The sequence below is a fragment of the Camarhynchus parvulus genome, chromosome 15 (assembly GCF_901933205.1).
Source record: "Camarhynchus parvulus chromosome 15, STF_HiC, whole genome shotgun sequence".
NCBI lineage: Eukaryota > Metazoa > Chordata > Aves > Passeriformes > Thraupidae > Camarhynchus > Camarhynchus parvulus.
Window position 1 is genome coordinate 5,880,554 of NC_044585.1, and position 15,742 is coordinate 5,896,295.

At 44.4% G+C, this 15,742-nt stretch overlaps 1 protein-coding gene across 1 annotated transcript in view; it reads right to left on the reverse strand.

The window, feature by feature from the left end:
• The window catches only part of HIC2 (HIC ZBTB transcriptional repressor 2), a 71,158-nt gene extending 63,139 nt beyond the window's left edge, over nt 1–8,019 (reverse strand). Inside the window, 1 exon segment of the mRNA XM_030959241.1 lies at nt 7,674–8,019. The gene's annotated coding sequence lies outside the window, so the exon portion shown is untranslated.
• Nucleotides 8,020–15,742: the final 7,723 nt, after the last annotated feature.

A 15,742-nucleotide genomic window follows, 5' to 3' on the forward strand; every position in this document is an offset into this window, starting at 1 on the left:
CTCCCAGTGCTCCCTGCAGGGGAATATAGTCTCATTAATACTTCCAGTGCTGTAGCAAAAAGGGAGTTATTTTTATAGCTGGCGTGTTTCAATTTTCATTACAATTTTGAAAGCCTTGTTTGATAAGGTACAGTGGAGACTAAGAAATGTAGCATTTCTGAATGACTAGAGAGATTTCTTTAGCCTCCCTCCCCTGTCATGGGTTTTGCAAAATCCTAAAGCATTACTCCTTTGGCAACTTTACCATTTTGAAGCTTTATTAGAATTATGTGTATGATGACAGCATTTACAGAGTGTTGCTAGGGTCAGGGTCCCATTATGCAAACTTTTAAATATGATGAGCATTTGTAAGATAAATACACAAAACAAACCAAGGACATCATATTCTTCATACTTTAAAGATGAAGAAAACTGAACTTGCTTAACTTCCTTCATGACCATAGCATGGGAAGTTTAAATCAGGGATGGAAGCAGAGTTCCTTGGACCACAAGCTCACACAGAAGAATCAAATGTGGGCAAATATTCAACCACTGCATCAATTAATAAAAGGAAACGCTTGTAACCAAGCTTTCTGGGTAAAACTTTTCAAGTCATACTTTACAATACTTTTAAGAAACACTCAGCCAAACATCACTCTGCTGACATCTGAAGAATTTCAAGAGAACTCTCACTCTCATGCCAAAATTCCCTTTATTGAGCATTCTGGTACTATGGTTCTGGCTATGTACACTTCATAGCTGTGCACACAAATTTATAATTTTTAGTCGATTCCTTGCCATCTACAACTTTGGTAGATATTTTCCCTGCCTAGAACGACATCCATGTTTTTCTCTGAAGACTGGGCATAATCATGTCATTAATATCACATTATCAAAGAACATTTGAGCTGCCCAGAAAAGAACAAAGAGCTTTTTTCAAGGACTTGAGGAGTTTGATGCAAAAAGTTCCACATGAGGACTGTTCTGGATACTTTATAGAGGTAAACAGAAACTAGGAATAACAAAGCACCTTACCCATCCAGGGACAGGGGAAACAACATTAAATAAAAACAGCACAAGTTTAAGTCTCACTACACACTGTCATAATTTCAAACCTTCTTTTAAACAGGTCTTGTTTCAAAAAAGCATTCTTCAATTATATGTCTTTCCTGGTGAAGTTTTGAGGACAATTTGTCCCTCCACAGAAGAAGCCACTACTTTACTGCTCCATCCACTCTGGGCAGTTAACTAACCCTTTGCACCAGGAGCCTCTTGCAAAGGGACAGAGAGGCTGTTTTTTCAGTTTAGTTCAATAACCACTTCTTTCAGACTGCAGAAAGCAACTGAGATTTGAGGAGGGGCAGAAAGGCAGGAAAGCTGACTTCCCTCCAAATGAAAACTAGGTGTTAGAAACTAGTATCTGCTAGTTCCAAACTCAGAAAAGAGCAACAAAAATAGAAAATAATCTGTTCCCTTTTGCTCAAAGAACACTTCCTTTGCTTTGCATTTAAATTGGAGCTGAATAAAAATCACAGAATAAGTCATACAGGAAGCGACCTCAGGAGGTCATCACAAAGTATTTTGATCAGAAAGAATTTTACAAATATTTTTATTTAACACTTCAAAATCTTCAGGTTTAGCATTTCATTGAATTTAATGCTATATAAGAAGTTTCTTGAGTCACTTCTCAGAAACAATAACATAGTAAATTAATTTTGTTTCTGATTTGCATGTTGAATCATAGCCTGAATGTGTTAACCCTGTCCTTCTGCTTAACATGAAATTTACTTTAAAGTTATCTTAGTTGCACATCAACATGTTTTAATAGGTACAGAGCAGCAAGATCCAGTCTTTCTACTGGAGAGTAACTACCACATAGACAAACAAGCAAGCTTTAAAATAAGGTTTCTTGTTGGCTGATTTCAATTCTCAGTTAAAACTGGCAATGCAAATTACTCTATTCTGTTCTTTATCAAACAAGAGAAAAGATTTCCAAACTGTCAAACTGGCTGGTGGCATCTTGACAGCAGATGGAAATGCAGTAAGTGCATGGCAGTGTGTACTGCCACTACATGGCAGTGTCTTCATGTGACTCCAAGAAAACTGAATCCCCTCACTGAATGGCTCTTTATACAACAGGAAATGAGCACACATTTAGGGGAAGGAATCTGCTGTACACCCCTGTCATCTTAAACGGGTCCAGGGATGAATGGGACCAGCCCAGCATGAAGAGCAGTCAGGTTGTTTACCATGAGGCCTCTCCCCAGCCACTCCATCGTGTATCTCTTTTTACACTCATGGCAAAGGACTGCTCTGAAGACAATTTTATCTTGCACAGTGTTTGGTTCAGTGGGGGAAGGGAGAGGATAGGGCAAACTGATGTATTATGGAAAGCCATCCCCTCTTCCTTTACCCAGGGGACTGAAGGACAGCAAATGCCTCAGGCCAGCGCACTGACATGAAATGTTTCCTACCTCCCATCCAGAACCTGGGTGAGGACAACACTGACACATTTTTCCATCCAGTATCTAAAGCTGGAACAACAAGAGGGGCTGTTCCTAACTCCTGCACAGATCTCTCAGAACACCTAGCAACAGAAGCAAGAAATTTGCCCTGTTTTCGGGGATGCTTTCATTGTGAGGGATCCCTGGTGATGTTTTGAGCAGGAAACCAATCCCTGCACTTCTTTAAACTTTTCTTACTGCCAGTTGAAGATTCAGACCCTTCTTCTCCCAGCTTAGCTGTCAGTGCATGTCTTCTGACAGTTTCTGCAGGACAGCTCAGTTTGTCTTTTCTCCATTAGAGAGAGTGAGTGAAGGACGCTTCCTACAATTGGTCCATTTCCAAATGCCTGCTTGAGGTTTTTAGTTGGAAAGATCACTCTTCAGCCCCTTCAAATCCGCAGGGTGCACATCCGAAAATGTGATATAATACATATGTAATCCTGGATAAACTCCATTCCCCACCCCTTTCCATTAAGTAAAATCAGTAACTAGAATCCCTGTTTAGGATCTGTGATTACAAGGATCACAGTCCGCCCTACCCTGGTCAAACAATACGGGCTCTAGGAAAGCATGAGAGCCATCATTTCAATAAAGCAAAACCTTGTTGCTTCCACTCCAGAACAGCTGACTTGAAGTGCATGCTAGGCTGTGCTTATTAACAAAATGAGAAATCTGATACATAGAAAGAAAACACTATGTGAGGATTAATCCTGGATTGCAGTTTGTGGCCAGCACTGGGCCATCATCCAAACACAGATGAAAAAGAACAGAATTTCTCCCACCTGTCACTTACAGCAGGTACAGCTATTGCTGTGTTGTAGCCTCATCCTTTACAGCTATTTTAACAACTCATTTTGTATCAGCTTAAAATTCAGGATTGACCTCACTGTTTCATTTCTTCCTTGTTTCGTGGGAGCCAGCACTGGAGGGTAAATTTTCTTTCCAGGAATTACAAACAAGCGTGAGTAACTTACAAGTTTGGACAGCTAGCACAATACACGTATGCTTCAAGGAAAGAAACCCAGCTTAAAACCAGCTGGAACCTGGGGATGCTAACTGAACAAGAAAATACAACTCTCAGGAACATCTTTTTAACATTGTCCTGCTGCTTTTGAGAGAAGTAAGCACACTGTCACTGCTGATTGCAAGAGACCTGAACAAACCAGCGCAGTTTCTTTGCCAATGAACTCCTGCACAGCAGAGTGAAATCCCTATTGCAAAGCATTGTCCTTGCTCTCGATAGTACAGCAAGACAAAAACCACTATAAGAAGGCCTAATGGCTCAGTCATTGGTGTTCAATACACACCAAACCAAAGGAGTCATCTTTATTTTTTTAAAATATATTCTCCTGCTTATGGTTGGGTTGACACTCTGTTGTTGCAATGCCACAGCTGAGCCCTGTTAATTTTTCTCCAAGCCCAGCAGGGAAGGCATGTCTGCTGATGCTGAAATGGGCCCTTCCCATTGAGCTTCGCCTGTCACAATGCAGCCAATATAATGGCTATGGCACAAATGTGATTCTGCTTTCTTCCACTCCAACACCACATTTGCTGCAGCTCTGAAATGTCACTTTGTGGCAATGTTCTTCTCTGGCTGTTGGCAGAAGCTGCAATGTTGTTCATGCACTTTATCAGTCAGATTTGGTTAGGGTATGGGAAACCTGGTTTTCTGTAGAGAAAACATGGCAACTTCTTCCTACCAATAGCTCTGGCTGTCGAGCTGTGATATGTTCATCAGACTGGATGACAGGGTTAAATGCTGCAGTCAGCACAAACAGTTCTGATAGGAAGGCAAATGCACCTCGGTTTTCAAACATCATCCCATTTCCCTACATCTATCATCAAAAAAGGCAGCAGGGGCTCAAAGAATAGCCACATACTATTTTCTGCAAGGTCAGAGGAATGCACAACATACACTTTATGTTTGGCAGCTCTTAATTACTATGGGCTGTAAAGATGCTAGAAAACGACAACTCTCATTGCAAGATCTGCTGTTCACAACTTCAAATTTCATGCTGTGATCACCAATTTTGGGCTGTGGTGGCTGTTTTAGAGAGTTTAAATCCATTACACAGCCAAACTGCTTAGCATTATGTTGTTTTCTAGTTATTTTAAACAACTAATCAAAATAAATTGAACATGTACCCTTCTGGAACAAGGCCTCTCACCTTCTCTTTCTCTCCTCTCTCCCCCCATCCCTTGTCACACATCGGCTTCTGCCAAACAATTCAGCACTGACACTACAGCACATCACGTGATACCAAGTGCTTCAAGCATCTTGCAATACTTATTACTATCTACACATCCATAAGTCATTCCACCCAGAAATGTGAATACTAACATGAGCTATTTCCTTATGCATTAAAGATTTAGAGCTCTCCCAGATCCTTGGAAGAAGCTTGTCCCCTGAAATACTGAAAAATCATCCCTTTTATGTGTGTGTCTCATCTGCATTTCACGTAGATTAGGAAGCATGACATAAGGAAAACCTGCCATATCCTCATACTCTCCCATTCCTCCTGCTTACGCTCCTGCGGCCACACAAGTCTGTCGTGATTAAGCAATGGATTTTAGATGTCAGAGAACAAGGCACTTACACAGGGTGTCCTTACCCATGTTAGAATGGAAAGTAACAAATGTAAGAGGTTGCTTATTCTTAATGCTGATCTCCTCCAGAGCTAAAATGATATGTCAGTAGCAGGTGTCAAGTTTGAAGACCCCCCTCCCCTCCTCTTTTTTTTTTTTTTTTTTAAAAAATATAACAAAGGGCACACAGAATTGACCTAATGGGTCAACCATCAAAAGTTAAACTGATTTAAATAATTAGACCTAGAATGTCAGGCACCACTGCAAATAATTGCTCATAATGCTTTTAGGATTAGATTGCTAATGAAAAGGCGCAAAAAGGAGGCCATTTGCAGTTGTGGAAATAAGTCAATTTTCTTTCCATATGTCATTTTCCTCATGTAGACTTGCTGTGAAATCTTAAGGAGTCATTTACAGCTTTCTCTCCAGAGCCGCTGTAGTATATACAATAATTCTGAGTAATAAAAAATAGCAATAAGTCATCTTGAAATATTAGTTGTTTATACACTGTATTTATCAAGCATAGCAAACATCTGCTCATAGTTCTGACATTTTCCAATGAAAGTGACTATTGCATATTGTTTTCCTCTTAATTTCTGGAAAAACATGGGAGCTATTCAAATATAAACAGCATTCCGCAACAAATTTAAACCAGTTTTGGTCAAAGGACAGTTCATTAGCAGAATGTAATTCTGATGCTCTTAACTGGTTTCTGGCTGCTCTCTCAGATTTTTTCTAACAACTAAGTAATACCCTGAGTGATTTCGGTAACCGTCTGCTAAAACACTGGGTTCCATATATAATTCACTAATTCTGTGTAAAGGTGTGTATACCCCCGCCCCACTCGCACATTCTAACGCCAAGTTACCCGTCTCTGGAAGCGCCCAGGCCACCCGAGTTCTCAAAGGTTGCGGATTTCGCAGCAGAAAGATTCGAGCCCGTGTGTACATCCGCGTTCCCCGGGCGGCGGCGGGGCCGGGCACGGTGTCCGGAGCCCCCGGGAGGAGCGCGGCTGGCGGCCCCGATAACGGGGGGCGCGCCGAGAGCCGCCCACCGCCGCCGTGCCCACTTCCACCTGGGACCCGGCCAAGCAGAAGTCAATAATTGACTTCCCGCCGGCTCTCGCCCCGTACCAAAGGGGCCGGGCGCGGGCTGGGCGCTGCGGGCACCGCGGGGCTCCCGGGCCGCGCACCGCGCAGGGGGCCGGCACGCAGCCTCCCCCGCCCCCACTCCCCCCGCCGGCTTCGCTTTGCTTTTAAATGCAACCAGAAAAACACAAAAAGCCCGGCTTCCCCCGCCGCCGAGCTGGCACCGGCACCGGCGCGCCGGGAGATGCAGAGCCCGGTCCGGCTCCGCGGCGCCGTGCTCCCGGGACCGGGCAGCCGCGGGCAGCAACCAGCCCTCTCGGTTCCCTCAATTGCGATGTCGAGCGCCTCGGCAATAATTCTGCCAGCCCGGACGTACAATTTTTTTTTTTTCTTTTTTTCAAACCGAGTGGACAGCTCTACGCTGGCTAGCGCGGCCGGGGAACGTGCATTTCCTGCGGGGCACAAAGCCGGCGGGCAGGGTCCGGGGAGCCCCTGGCCGCGGGAGGGTGCGCGATCCTGCTCCGTCCATTGCGTCCCAGATGGGGCCGTAACAAAAGCCAGAGACCCGCAGAGACGGGCAGAGCGAGCGGGGCCAGCGGGTCCTTCCCTCCGCGATCCCGAGCGGCCGAGGGGGGCGGCGGGGAAGGGGGGAGCCAGGGCAAAAGTTCACCGCGGTCCCGGTAGGGCAGGGGGTGCTCGGTGGGGCTGGGGCCGGCGCTGGGGCTGGGGGATGCCGGCCTGGCTCGTCGCCTCGCAGCCCGGCGGATGGACCGCGGGGGGCGGGAAGAAGGCGATGCAAGTCCCCGGAGCCCCTTTCCTGCCCTCTCCTCCACAATGCGGCCAGATCCCCGGCACAAACACGCCCCCCGGCACCCCGGAGCTCCGCTCCCTCCTTTCGGGGAAAAAATAAAATCAAATAAAATACAATACGGCTCACTTGAAGGGACGAGTGGGGATGGGGAGCAGGCGGCTGCTCCAGGGCCGGTAAGCCCCACGCTGGCCGGCCCCGGCGGGCAGCAGCTGCGGCCCCCCGGCCCGATCCCACTGCCGCCGGGGAAGGGGCAGCGCACACCCGTGCGCACACACACAAATGGCACGGGAGGAGGGGAAAGTTTCCAGCCGCTTCAACCAAATAACCAACATTTGCAAGCTCCAGACAGGCACGGTGGCCGGCACACCGATGCACGCCCCGGCCCCCGAAGCAACGGGGCAGCGCGCCCGGAGAGCGAGGGGAGGGGGCCCAGGGCACGGAGAGAGGGGGGCAAGAGCAGAGAAACCATCTCGGGCGTTTTCAATGGAAGTACCGCCGGTGCCGGGCACGGTTGATGTAGGGCAGGGAACAAGGGGACACCCGCGCCACCCCGGCGACTCTCCCGAGCGGACCCGTGCAGATGGGCAAATCACCGGGGCTGCAAATAAAGAGCGGGGGAGCGGGGCTGGGCTGCACCGCGGAGCCCGGCAGCGCCCGACCGCCCCGCGGGACCCGCGCCCCCGCCCGCGCCCCGCGCCGCGTTACCTTCTTATTGCATCTGGAGCAGTAGCTTTTCTTCCCTTTCCCCTCTCCTCCTCTCCCTCTCCTGTCCTCTCGGTTTATACCAGCCTGTTCCTCATCTCACAGCCTTCCTCCCAGCGCCATCTTGCAAGCTTGTGACGTTGGGAGCCGCTCACCCCTGACCCACATTTGAATAGAAGCCAAAATGAAAAAAAGAAGAGAGAGCGAGGGAGAGAGGAGAGAAAGAAGGGAAAGAAGAAGAAGAAAGAGCGGAACAAGGAGAGGCAGGGAAGTCAGCAGCTAAGCAAGTGCTGTTCCAGTGTGGAACAGCATCGGCTCTGCTCCCTTGCCAGCTAGTTTAGTAATAAGCAATTTCCTGCTTTTGCAATAAATGTTGCCGCGGCGGGGCTGGGAAAGGGATGGGGATCTGAGTAATTCCCACCGAGGGACCAGGGCTTCCCCCCCCCCGAGCCGCCCCCCCTTCCCTGCCACCCACACCCCGAAACCCAGCCCGGAGCCTGACCACTGCCTCCCGGCAACCCAAATACTGCTGCTCCCTCCCAGGTTTTGAGCAATGAAAAAGGCATTTATTAAGATTATTTCTCCCATCACTGATGAGCTCTTAAGTGTGTGTTAAGAGAAATTATATAGATTATAGCTTGTACATGTGTTGGAATCTGAAATTAGTTTTACACACAAATTTAGCAAACATCATGCATAGCACTATTTGCATATTAGTTTTTTGTCACTCATATCTATGTGTTAAGGACTGTCGCTGCATTTTGCATCATTCAAAGCACAGATACAGACATGGCCTTTGCACCCACTGAATCTGAAGTTTTGGGTTGTGCATTTCTTTTTTAGTTATTTATCTATGGAAGTATATTGGAGGGAAAAGTTATTTGTGTTATGCATCCCTGGTCCTGCAATATTTCCTTGCACGCTCAACTTAAAGCACATCAGTGATCACACTGAGTAAGAAGGGCTACTCAGATGCTTACACTGAGTGTGCCCAGCCTGCAAACTCAACCTATCACTTTGTAAAATGTTAAGTTCACTTAACATTTTACATCTTAATCTTATTGACCATTGCCACAAAGTACAACTGTGCAGAAATCTGAATTACCCCTTTGTAGCACTCTCTCTCTTCCATAGATAATTATTCTGTAATAACTGGAGAAATGCACATAAACATTTTTATTGTAATCGTGCACAGGAGTACTTCCACTATCCCATGTAGGAATCACTGTATTAACTCCAAGTATGAGATGATATTTCCTTTCCTTCTGTGCCCTCACAGCCACCCATAACCAAAATTCTCTGTAACCTCAGCAAGGCGATTCATTAGTGAAGCTAAGCCTACGTTTAACACATGTCTAATAATTCCCTAATAGCCACAATGCCAGTGACTCTCTCAGCCACTTCCTGTGCAGATCCCTGCAGTCTGCATGCCCTTCAGCTGGATCCCAGCTGCAGCCTAAGCTCTCCATCCCTGATAATAAAGATATTTTCTAGTTGCTCATCCAGAGTTCAAAGTTTTTGCAGGACATGGTTTCTTCAGCTTTACCAAAGTGGCTTGAGGAGCAAATAAAGATAAGGCAAATCACAACAGCCATATCAGAAGGGTCTGGACTGGTGGTTTGTTCACAGTACACCCAATAAAGAGCAGAACACTAACAGTGGTGAGAACAGCAAACCTGACTGTCAGCACAAGACCCAGTGAAGTAGATAAGGATCAATTCAAGACTCTTCCCCCACCAGGAAAGTTAATTTAAGATCGGTGGTGCTGCTCTGAGCTGTATTTTAAAGCTAAGTGGCCTTGCAAATAGCCAGGGAGGTGTTTCACGCCATTTGTTTCATGCTGTGCCAGAGGAATTGGTAGGCAAATACACAGAAGTCCTTGCACTATCTAAACAGGGGCTACATGCATCATAGATTCTTTTTTCAGATAAGTTTAGACATTTGGGTTTAGAAAGACCCACTTTTGTGAATCTTTGTGTGGCATTTCAAGACCTCAACAATGCTACCATCTGCCCTCATCGTCCTTCCTTCCGCTCAAGTTTTCCACCCCAGCACAATCTGTGCCCCTGCCAGTTCACAAGCCAACATCTTTGTTCAAACCCGCTTTCATCAGACATTTGAACAAAGGTGCCAGGTTTTTCACAGGAATGGCTTGAGGCACAAGCATTTCAGCCTGTCTGCCAACTTTGCTAGGCAGGTGTTAACTTTTGAGAGCGAAAGGGAGAAAGAAGTTTGGGAAGATGGACAGAAACATCCCAAAATGAGACCACAAGGTTTAGTCTAAAAACCTTTACTTGTATTTGGATCCTCTCTAGCTTTGGGAATGATCAGTTTGCAGCATCCCTCAGCAAACTGAGAGATGGACACATTTTCAGTAGAGAGGAGACAAAAAAAAAAAAAGATAGAAATTAGGTGTCTGGCACCTGGAAATGATATGGTATGATACAACACTGCATTCAGCTTCATATATAGGTGATAATTATAAGGTTGGAAAAGAACTAATGAGAAAGTTAGACCTGGCACTGTCACTAGAACCAGGGACATCTGTGGAGAATCTGATGAGCCAAGTTGAAGTATGGCCACACCTACCTGGAAAACATCTACAGGCACGCAAGGCAGATACCATGATACCTGTGATGTCTCCAAGCAACCACAGCCAGGGAATTTGCCATCCAAACAGAGGGTACACCCTCAAGTTCTGAGAAATCACACCCACTGTGGGCACATCTGGCACTGGTAAAACATGCCCCTGTGTGTGAGAAGCAAACGGGTTGCTCAGGTGCAGAGAGCTGCATGCTCAGATGAAAGGCTGGATTAGAAGGGTGATGGTGGCACTCTGCTTGCAGACACTGTGGCACAATGGACATGTTCTGGAGGATGATTTGGGCTTGTGAATATTTTGAAGAAAGAGACTCTTCTATTTCCAGCTGGACACTTGTCATTAACTGTTTTCTAGTTTTGTTTGACTCTGAGGTTTTTAGCACTTTACTGAAAGGACCATGGAGAGGAAGGCAGCAGTGAATTGTGCTGGGTGCTCTGCAGACACAGTTGAAAGCTTCAACTTCCTCCTTGGTGTGTTGATGAATACATTGAATGCAGCACATCCAAGGTAGCTTTGACAAACAGATTTTTGTCCTAACAATATACAAAAAATTTAGAGCAGAATCCAAGGAACAAGCAGATTGCACACCGTTCTTGTATCTTAGTCCTTAGTATCTATTCACAATAGCTCTGCAATGCTGTTTTCAAGCAGACAAGTTTAATTGGTTGTATCACCCCCCAATAAGTTATCGTTTGCAAAATACTTAGACTCAAGTCGGTGACTGAAAGCCAGAGGAACTTCAGGGCTTTGGTTTCATTTCAGTTTTCAGCAAACTGATGGGTTCAGAAGCCGCTCCAGCCCTTTGTAGCAGTGCTAACAGCAAGTTTATATTCATCCTAGAGCAGGAAGAGAGCATGGATAGAATTATTGTGGTGGCAAGTGAGTGCTGTGTGTGAGGAGTGAAGTCATCTGAGCAAAGAAAATGCCATTGCAGAAAGTAAACAGAATAACGACCAAAGGGTGGCCCTGTGCCCTTACGGCTCTTCAGTGCCACCTGCCTTCAGTCCCAGCGCTGGTGGATGGCCAGTGCCATCTAGCAGGCAAACTGTTGTTTACAGTAGCGAGCCGGTGGGTAAAGCTGGGCAGAAAATCTCTCATGAAAAGCAAAAAACTGCAGTTCAAGGAACGAAGCAAAATATACAGGGCAGAGAATGCCAGTTTAGGGCTTATGTCTGAAAGCAAGGTTAAAGCAAGGGGTGACCAGCCTGCTCCTCAAGAATAGATAATGATTTACCTCTAAACATAAATTGAGACAAAGTTTCCTAGCAGAGGTTTGCACTCGTTGTCTCTGCAGTAGAGTACTCCTGATAGCTCCAGGAAAAATGCTGAGGGCCAGAATGTTGGTCTGGAACTGAGAGAGGCAACGTGTAAGGCGTTGCAATGACCTAGGAAACTGTGCTTGAATAGTATCAGACAGCTGGGGATAGCTCATGAAATGAAAAAGTTATTTCACTGGCCCCTCCATAGAAATATTCCTCTACAGTCAGACATATGTGTCCGGAAGGTCTTGTCCAACAGACTCACAAGTGCCCATGGAGGAGATTCCAATTTTATGCTAAGATGGGTTTGGAAAATCTTTTCTCTCTTACCTGCAAGTGTGCTATGCTTGAGTGTACATCCTCAGTAAAGCTCCTTCATCATTCACTGGATTAGTTGGGTTCCCCACTCTGCTACTTCTGCAGTCAGTGGGTGGTGCACAGAGCATTACATTATGACCTTTGTGTAATTATATCTTAATTTATCCTATCTGTTCCTAGTTTTACTAATGCAGAACTTGATAGAACACAAATTTGAGAAGTAATTTTTCTGCACCTGAAAAGGGAAAGAAAATATTTTTGGAAATATATTTGTAATGAAGGAAAATCAGAAACAGTAAATGTAACCTGAATCCTTGGTATCAAAAATTGCCACAAAGCTCCCCACTTCAGAGCTAGTTTATGCTGTGGCTGGTCATGGGTTCCTTCAGCTCTGCACTGTTTTGCCTTGTGAGAGTTCTGCTCAAAATCATGAGCTTAGAACCCAATAACAAAAACAAACAAACAAACAAAAACCACAACAGAAGGTAGCAGGTTGAAAATCTAGGCTAGTGGTTTAGTGCTTGTACAAGGTACTATTTTCTGCCTGTCCACTTCTGCCTCTGTTCATTCTGATAGAAGTTTTCATTTCCTTGGAAGAGAAGAAAATTGCACTCTTTTTGTTTCTAGAAGCTGAAGCTTTTTGTGAGATGTTCTGGCATAGGCAGGGCTGAGGCAAGGGGTTTTGCAACTCTAATCAGATAAAAACGCTCCTTCCATTATAACAAGATCTTTGATTTCTGTTGGACTGTGAATTTCATTGCAAATATGTTCACTCTGTACCTATCTCCAAAACATCTGCATTAAACTGTGTCTACCCTGCTAGTTAATATAGTCTGTGCAACAGCATCACTCCATGGGGCTGTGGGACAGTAATAAGTGTAAGGGGAACAAGTGATGAACAAATCCACCATCTGTGAGTGTTCAGGGTAAAGAGAGACTTGCTGAAAATAAGTCTCAAATAGATGTCAAAGATTAAAACAGAAAAGAAACATTTCTTCAGCCATGTATAAACAGGGAACAAGAAAAGAACTGGTGCTGCTTTGAAGAGTGGACAAGGAAAAGATTAAAAATACTTCTGTACCCAAGATCTAAATGAAGTTTTGCCATAGCTTTTAAGAGAAACAGTGGGTTTGAAGAAGGAAGTAAAACCAATTTGATTAGTTGGAATGAGGAGAAGACAATGCAAGTTATTACAAGAAAAGTGAAAACAAATCTAAAATATCTTAACATTTTCAAGTGAGGGAGACCAGTAATTTTCATCCCAGAACTCCAAAGGAACTAGTATCAGATTGATAGCAACCATTTGAAATAAATCTTTGAGTTGGAGGTTGTTCTTGTATGATTTGAAAATACTAGATATAATATTTTTATTTTTAAATGGATTGGAAAGCTTTCTAAGAAGCTACTGAGTTCATTGGTTTTGAAATCACCTCAGACTTTCGGAAGAGTTTTGAAGAAAAATATATTTAACATGTTTAATATATATATATATATATATGTTTTAAAGATGGCAAGAGAAGATAAACAGGATAAAATGCAACCACAATGCTGATTTTGCCAAGTGTCCTGGACACTTTATCTTTGCAGAGATATCTGTTTGTCTAAGCCAGGGGAAATGCAGTAGATCTAATCTATATGGATTTTAGTCAAGCATTTGCTATGATGCCACATGGGAAGTTATTCATTAAGATGGAGAAGATGGGGATTAATACAAGAGCAATAAAATGTGTAAGAATTTGTACTAAAGGAGAGATTGCTATTGGGATAGAGATTTCTTGTAATTTGAGATTGAACTTGTTTAATATTCACGCTAATGATCTATTGTCATTTAAGATGGAGAATGGCAAAGAAATGTTCTGATGAGAGTCAAGAGGCACCATCATTAACAGCATCAGAGTATTGTGGCTGGTGAGCTGGAAGATGGTGAAAGTGATGGAAATGGGATGCAGTTCCATACAAAAACAAACATACATTTGGGATGCACTTCATAATTAACAATTGTAAATTAAACATCTTCTTCAAGCTAATCTAATCCAGGGCTTCTTCTGCAGGCACTGAAAAGAGGAAGATTCCCTGAAGTGGAGGGCTGTCCTGCTTCCTTTGGGTTCTTGATTTAGGATAAGAGGGACTGTTGTGTGCATATGTCAGTCTCTCTGTTAACTATGCAGAAGGATAAAGTAAAGTAGATTCTCTTTAAGGAAGAAAACTGACTGCAGTATTTAAAAAAAGGAAACAAATCTCTGTATTAGTGTGCCAGTGGATGACTGAACCATCAGTCCATGAGGCAGTGAGAGAAATGACAAATGTGATCCTAGACAAGATTCTTGCAGCAATGGGAAGGCACTGCTGACATTGCACAGGGCACTGCTGGACCATCCTGACTGCTGCAGGATCTTGTCACACATGTTAACACAGGTATCAGTCTGTCAGGATGCTCCAAGTAATCATAACAGACTTGAGCTTTCCAGCAAGAGGAGAGGGCTTAAAACTGTGCCCTACAGATACTGACCCTGGGTGTGAGGCATGTACAATACCTTGCTGCTTGTGGCTGGGAATTTCTGATGTGCCAGGATGTCTTCCAGTCTTATCTTTCTAATGTTACAGATAGGAAAGGGTTAACCATCAAGAACATGTGTTTGCTGGTCATGTTTTTGTGGAGGTTTTGTTTGTTTGTTTGTTTTTGTGGAGGGTTTTGTTTGTTTTGTTTGTTTTGGGTTTTTGTTTACATATAGGTACATATATGTGTGTGTACACACACCCATCCATAAATACATATTTGAGTGAAGTTTTCCTTCTATTCTTTATTGAGAAGCATAGAAACACAGAGGTATATTTTGTGTTTTCTGTAATAACCCACAGAGCCAGCCAGTATTTGTTGGTATGCTGCATTTCTGAGTATTTCTGGTAATGACTTTCAGGTCACAGAAATCTCTTCTTGTCCTCACATTAGGTAAAAATAGTAGGAAAGCCACCACCAAATTCAGCTGTACATAAAATCTTTTTGCTTTCTTCATGTGTATGTACTTAGAGAGGCAGTGTGTATAGTATGCATAAGTAATTAATGTTGCAAGCTGGAAGAATGAATTATTGTCAGATGGAGGTAAAGCATGCAATATGGTCAAGTAAGCAGTTCCAATAATAGCTGTGCTTATAGAAGCAAAATGAAATAGAGGGCAAACTCTACAGGTTGCCAGAGTGGTGTCAGTGTGGAGCTGTGCTGCCAGTTGGTGGCCAGGGGACAGCAGAAGGATTGGTTTTAGCTGAATGCTTTTAAGCTTACGTGTTACCGCACGTAATGAGATTGCTTCTCAAGCAGTGGCACTTAAGCAAAGGGCAGACATAATTTTAGCTTGATTTAGTTGGTGGAGGTCTAACTAAAAAGCACCTTTTCTTCTCTCCTAGCTTGGCATTTTCTTAGTGAGTGAGAACATGTTCTAGATGAACGTGAGCCACGTCCTGTGGTTGCTGGGACAGCTGGATCAGGGTGACACGTGCCTCTCCACCTGGGAATTTAGCTGAAAAAAATGGAACTGTAGTAGAGCAGCTGGGCAGTGCAAACTCCCCAAAAGCTGGCACTGCCCAGGGTAAAGTACAAACCCAGGGAGCACTCTGGTTTTGGACAGGTCACAGCAGTGTTTTTAATTAGCATGGCAGAGAAGATAATCACAGGAACTACAAAAAGACTCTTTTCCATCCAAAGTGGACACCAGAATACTGGGTATGTTGTAGCCCAGCTGAAGGCTGCTCTTTAAATCCAACAGCCATGCAAACACCACTCTTCATATTGTATGAGAGAAAGAAACTACAGAGCCCTTGAATAGATGCACGCAGACATTGGTGTGCATTAGCTGAGTGTCAGGGGCCTCAGAATCAGTGCCACACTCTCAGGCACA